General features: G+C 33.1%; 1 protein-coding gene across 1 annotated transcript in view; it reads left to right on the top strand.

Annotated features, from left to right (window-relative positions):
• FBXL17 (F-box and leucine-rich repeat protein 17) overlaps window positions 1–6,351 on the top strand; it is a 533,407-nt gene that overhangs the window by 79,672 nt on the left and 447,384 nt on the right. The gene's annotated exons all lie outside the window — the stretch shown is intronic.

Genomic DNA, 6,351 nt, shown 5'->3' with positions numbered 1-6,351 from the left:
AAGATGAAAATGACCCCTTTTTCTGTTTGTAAAAGTAATACATGTTGATTGGAACTTAAACAGTACAGAAAGGTGTTCTTTAAAGTGTACATTTTCAGAGTTCTCCTAACTACATAATCTAATGTTATTAATTTGGTCAGTTTCATTTCAGACTTGTTAATGCATATATGTAGAGGTATAATTGTACTTATTTCAATATTAAAATGTCTCCTTGTGTTTTATGTTATGCTTATTTAAACTGTCTCATATATATTACTCTGTCAGTAAATACAGATTATATTATTTTTAAAAGCCATTTTGTATTCCATTGTATTGATGTGCCATGGTCTGTGTGACTTATTAATTATTGTTGCATATTTAGGTTGTTTCTGATATTTCAGTATTATAAACCTCCCTGTAATAATTCCCTATTGTCATGCCTTGTTTTTCTGTTTTTTTTCTTTAACTCTCAGAATTATTTCCTGGGAATATATTCTAAAAGTGAAATTTTGAGGCCCAGAGGGTATTTGCTTTTAAAACTTGCTACCTATTGGCAGATTACCTTTCAGGATGAATGGTTGCATCAGTTTCTACTCTCATCCACAGTGTATATGGGTGCTCTTTTCCCCATGTCTACTCTAAATCATATGCTACCCATTTTTAATTCTTTAAAATCAGCAAACAATTATGTTTTTTTAAAAGTTAATGTTACCTGATTTATTTATTTTTCAAATGAAAACGGTTTTCTTATCAATTAAAGGTGAGAGATGGAGGGAGTGAAGGCCAAAGTTAATTCTGTTCTGCGTAGTAGCTGAGGTGTCACACTGCTCACTTAGATTCTCTTGGTAGTTAAGCAATTTTTTAGAGTGACCGTTTATATATAATCAATAAGGGAGTTTTCCTCCCAAATTAGAGTTAATATTTCTATCACAATTTCCATAAAGCAATGCTTGTTTTGACTACAGAATATACTAGCAGAAGTCAGGATTCTGAATAGTGTTAAGAAGGCAGACCTGGTTTGCATTTCTGTTCTACCACTTATAAGCTTTGTGATCTTGAACAAGTTATTTAACCCCTCTGAACCTCAGTTTTTCTAATATGTAAAATGGGAATAATATTTTCCTCATGGGATTGTTGTAATGAGATAATGTATAAATGTGTTTTGTATAGTGCCTATACATTCTAGACACTCAAAAAAAATGAAAACCACCATAATTTTTTATTCTTATTGTTCCTACTGCTGTTATTCTTATCACTACTAGCATTGTCATTTTTACTATTAATACCGTGATGTTCTTTCCCATTTCTTAATTTTAATTGGTAAAAAGTTAAGAAAAAAGAAAGCAAGGTAGTAAGAAATATCAATAGTCAGAATTTCCTTAGGTAGCTAGGGTGAAATTGGGAACAAGTTTGGTTTTCTGTTAATTTATAGGAACAAACAGAACTAAAAACCTGAATCTGTAAGGCAGTATTCATTGATCATTCGATATGTAAGAAATTTTGTGTCTATCATGTCTGTCAAATCTTATGTCTCCCATTACATACTACTTAAATCAAGTTGTTAATATTGTCCACCACATATACACATAGACAAAACTTAAAGCAACCTGGAGCTGCTTATAAAGATTCTGATGGTTAACCTTTTCTTTATTCCTTGAGTTTTTACAACAACATGTCTCAAAAACAGTTTTTGATTACAACAAAGATACTTTCATGGGTCAAGATGAAAGGTAATTTGTTATACAGGATATTTTGTCCAACAGAATTTGCTGTCAGCATATCAGCAGAATACCTTTGTAAAAAGATCATCTATCAGCAATGGAAATATGTATGTTACACAGAATCAGATATTGATAATGGTATACAATAAAACAAGATTTTACTTACTTAAACTGAGTTAACAACCTAGACTAGATAACTAAAAGTCACTCATTTAAATTTAAAGCTTTTTATTTTTTAAAGACAATCTTTCTAAAGTGTCTTCTTAAAGAGAATATGTATTAAGATAATATAATCTTTTCTTGATGACTCAAATTCATCACTATAAGGTACTGTGTTTTACACAGTGACACAGTGAGAGGGACAAGTGAGAGGTGTAAGGGTACATCATCTGATAGTGGTCCCAGACTATTACTTTCTGGTTTTCATGATTGATACTTAAAAATAATGTATACTATAAAAAAGAGAAAGTATAAGAACCAATAAATGGCAGGAATAATCATTAAAGTATTAATAAATAATTACCAGTGTCAATATCTAGAGATAACCCTTTGATTTTTTTATATATTCACAAGTGATAAAGAGAGAGACTATGAAGGTTCAAGCTCTTTTTATGTAAGACCTTCAAATTATACCCAGCTTGAAATACTAGACTCAGTGTTGTGTGGATTCCATGATGGAAGAATGGTAGGCCACATTCCTCATACTGAGAATGATAAAATTCTTGAAAAACCACACAGTGAAAGACCCCTTCAGTTAAAAGAAGATAACTTGTTCCCAGATAATTACAATGGTAGTTGACATTTGAACCCAACACTCTTCTAAGGACTTTACATATTTTGACTAGTTTAATTCTCACACTATATCTGTGAGATAGTTATTGGTATTATCTCCATTTTCTACATGAGGAAAGTAGAAGTACAGAGAGATGATCAGCTAGCAAATTTTAGGGCCAGCGTTACAATCTGGGCACTATGGTATCAAAACCCATATTAACCACTACTCTCTGTACTACCTCTATTGTAGCAAATTGTTGAATCTAATGTTGTTTTAGACTACAACATAGTAAAAGTTGCTCTTGTAGTCAGTCCTGTATCCTTTAGTGATTTATATGGGATGCATAACCACCAGTGTTTCTTTCTCATCCACTTCATAGCATCACAAATTAACTCTTTAGGCCTACTTGAGGAACTGGGAATTACCTTTTCCCCCATATATCTAAATACAGAATGATAATATCAATAAATGTACATTTTTTCAAGAAATATATAAAAATTTACCTTTAAAGTAAAAAGATCCCCTAAAATATGCAAATCTATCTATGTAAACAAGTATGGATAAGATTTAAAAATCCAAACATAACAGCCCTTGAATATTTGAAGTCTACTCAGATTACTACAGCAGTACCCTAGATCAGTATTATTCTGCAGGTAATGGCTCCAATAATGAGTTTTGAGATAAATTATGGGACCCAAACTGGCATTTTTTTTTTTGAAGCAATACACGCTATAGTGATAAATTACACAATAAGAATAAACAGTTTATGAAACTTTAGTTTCAGAGCTGGATATAAAATAGTTTGTCTGGAATGCTGGTACTTGAAGAAAGCAGGTTTAAAGAGATGGATGGATGTTTCTGTTGAGATTGGTCAAAGTAGCCTGAGGCTGGGCATGGTGGCTTACTCCTGTAATCCCAGCACTTTCGGAGGCTGAGGTGTAAGGACCATTTAAGGCCAGAAATTTGAGATCAGCCTGGGCAAAATAGTGAGACCCTGTCTCTAAAAAAGAAAAAAATTTAAAAGTTGGCTGGGTGTGGTGGAGCACACCTGTAATCCTAGCTACTCAGGAGGCTGAGGTGAGTGAATCACTGAAGCCCAGGAGTTCGAGGTTACAGTGAACTATGATTGTGCCACTGCACTCCAGCTTGGGGTACAGCATGAGACCCTGTATCTAAAATAACAACAACAAAATTTTTTTTAAAACACTGGCTTGAAAGGACTGCTAGAGTTCTGACTTCAGCTACTCCCTGTATGTTGAGATTGCTGAATCGTTCTCTTAGTCTTCTCTTTAGGTATAAACTTTTATTTTCAGTTCAAACTAAGCATGCCCCAAGCTCAATTGAACTGAACTCATAATCCTGTCTGCCTCTCTCTCTCAATGTATTTTTCTTCTGTGTTCCCATTCTTTGGTAAAACCCCTCAGTGATTTTTCCTTTCATACTGGATGGAAACCCCACATTCCTTAGCGTAGTTGACAATGTCCCTCTTGGCCTGACTTCTGCTTAGTGAGCTTCATTCCTACTGACTGCCCTTGTAAACCAGCTCTGTTAGCCAGATCCACTTGTGGCTTTCTGAACATGCCATTCATTCATACTAACTTTTTCCTGCTCGAAATTTCCCTTTCCCCTCTTTTCTACCAGGCTTATCTTTTAAGATTTGTTGAGTTATGACAACTTTATGAGGTAGGTTATCTCCTCATTTTTCAGATGGGGAAATTGAAGCTTGAAAATGTTTACGTTTCCCAAGAACTAGTCAGATTCCTCTTTGGGAATTAGAAATTGGGAAACTGAATCAGTTTCTAATAGAAAACTTTATTTATACAGTAGAGAATTGGTCTCTGATGGAAACGTTTTATTCTTATTTTATTGTAGAGAAGGGTCAGGAAGACGTCTCCCTTCCCACAATGGAGAGAAATAGTTTTTAATTCAGTACATATAAACTGAGATACGAGGTAACAGAAAAGGAATATTGACTGTGAGAAGTAGAAACACTAAATGAGGGAGAAAGAGTAAGAGTTCTCCTGGTGCCTCGGCCTTTTCATTCTTGTATTGATAATTGTAAGAGATTTCCTTTTTCTGGAGTTCATTTGAGTTGATTTTTGTTTTTGGCAACTCAAAGGGCAAAATTTAAGCAGATGTGCATATTTGTTTTTTTGGCTAATCTTAGCTTCCATTAAGTAGAGGAAATCTTCACTGAAAAGTGATTATATTCTACAAGGTTACTTAGGAATTTGATTGGAATTCAGAAAATATCCTATGAAAATAATTATGAGTGATAACTGTGATTTTTGCTTAGCTTATAAGAATTGGATACATCTGTTGGGTCGAACTACTGACTATTAAAATGAGATAATAGATAATACCATTGATATGATCACTAAAGTAAAATCAGTAATTCAAATTAAGATAAAATAGTTTGTCTGGAATGCTGGTACTTGAAGAAAGCAGATTTAAAGAAGTATAAAGTAGTAGATAAACATTTTCATGAAAATTTTGGCTGCTGCAAATTTATTTAAAACAACTTATCAAAAGTGCTTAATACCCATCCTAGGTTGTTTTGGATTTAAAAGTGTAATAAAATTAAAATGGGTGGAGATACATGTCTTTGGGCTGTGAAAAATACAATATTAGGAAGGAGGGAGCATAGTATATGATTCCCTTAACCGAAATTAAAAGCAGTATTTGAGGGGACCAAATTTCCTCTAGGTCAGTAGTTCTCAAATTCTGGTCTGTGGACCCTTATTCTCTTAAAAATTATTCAGAGTGTTATAGCTGTTTTAGAATTTGTCTAGCAGGTTTTCTGGTTTTCCATGAAAAAAAATTATTTGGAATACCTAAGTGCTGTTGGTTTATGTTGTTATGTCTGTTGGTATTTTTTGCATTTGAAATTAAAAATGAAGAATTTTGAATATACGAGCATATGTTTTATTAGTCATCAGAGTGATATTATCACAGGTCATGTAGTCTCAGAAAAATTCTGTATACTCATAAAATGAGAGTGGAAAAGGCAAATAATGTGGTAGTATTATTATTAAAGTAGTTTTGACCTTTGCCCAGGACAGGTACCAGGTGAGAATCCCTGAACCAAACTTTGAAAACTCTACCTATAGTTAAAATAATTCCACTTTAAAACTCTTTATTTTAAATGGGATAAGCCTTTAGTTGAAGTAAAAAAAATAGTCTTAAGAGTGCATATGTTTTGCGTGGTAGTTCAGCAAGCTCATCCCTCTTAAATGCAGAATTATTTTCCACAGTGAAAAAAGGGAGTTCGACTTTTCTTTATTTGCATTTAGGAAGAGCAAAATATGAAAAAGGGGAATGGTAGTATTGATTGTGTGTGGGGGGTGTGTGTGTGAGTGTGTGTTTTGGGGATAGTGATCTGTTTAAGGGGAATTGAATTGGGACTAGAAGGGTGTTCTAAGTGGTTCATCAAGTTAACATCTAATGATGGTAATATACTTATTTTGCTATTTGTTTTGAGCCATATGTTATGGTTTACCATATGTCTGTTATTTGAGCCCTGTACTTGGTAGTTTAAAGATCACAGTTAGTAGATGGACTGTATTTTAAAGAATTTTTATATATGAGAGAGTTTCATGATTTTTTTGAGCTTTAGAAAGAGTGTTTATATTAAGACTTAGGCATTTTATAGTGTTACTAACACTAGCTGGATTTGAACCAAGGGATTGAATGTAATGGTGAAGCTATATAATTTCGTATAAAATTGTTTTCTAAAAATGGTAGTATTTACAGCTTTATGTGTTAGATACCTCTATTTAGGTAGTGAATGTAAATCACCTTTTTGTATGTTGAATTACATGTGTGTTATTTGTGACATACTTGGGCTAAAAAATTCTATGGCTTTTTTTATAAAAT

Source organism: Propithecus coquereli, unplaced genomic scaffold, assembly GCF_000956105.1.
Source record: "Propithecus coquereli isolate 6110/MARCELLA unplaced genomic scaffold, Pcoq_1.0 Scaffold265, whole genome shotgun sequence".
Taxonomy (NCBI): domain Eukaryota; kingdom Metazoa; phylum Chordata; class Mammalia; order Primates; family Indriidae; genus Propithecus; species Propithecus coquereli.
Note: the sequence above shows the minus strand (reverse complement) of the source record. Positions and strands in the feature narration are given on the sequence as shown.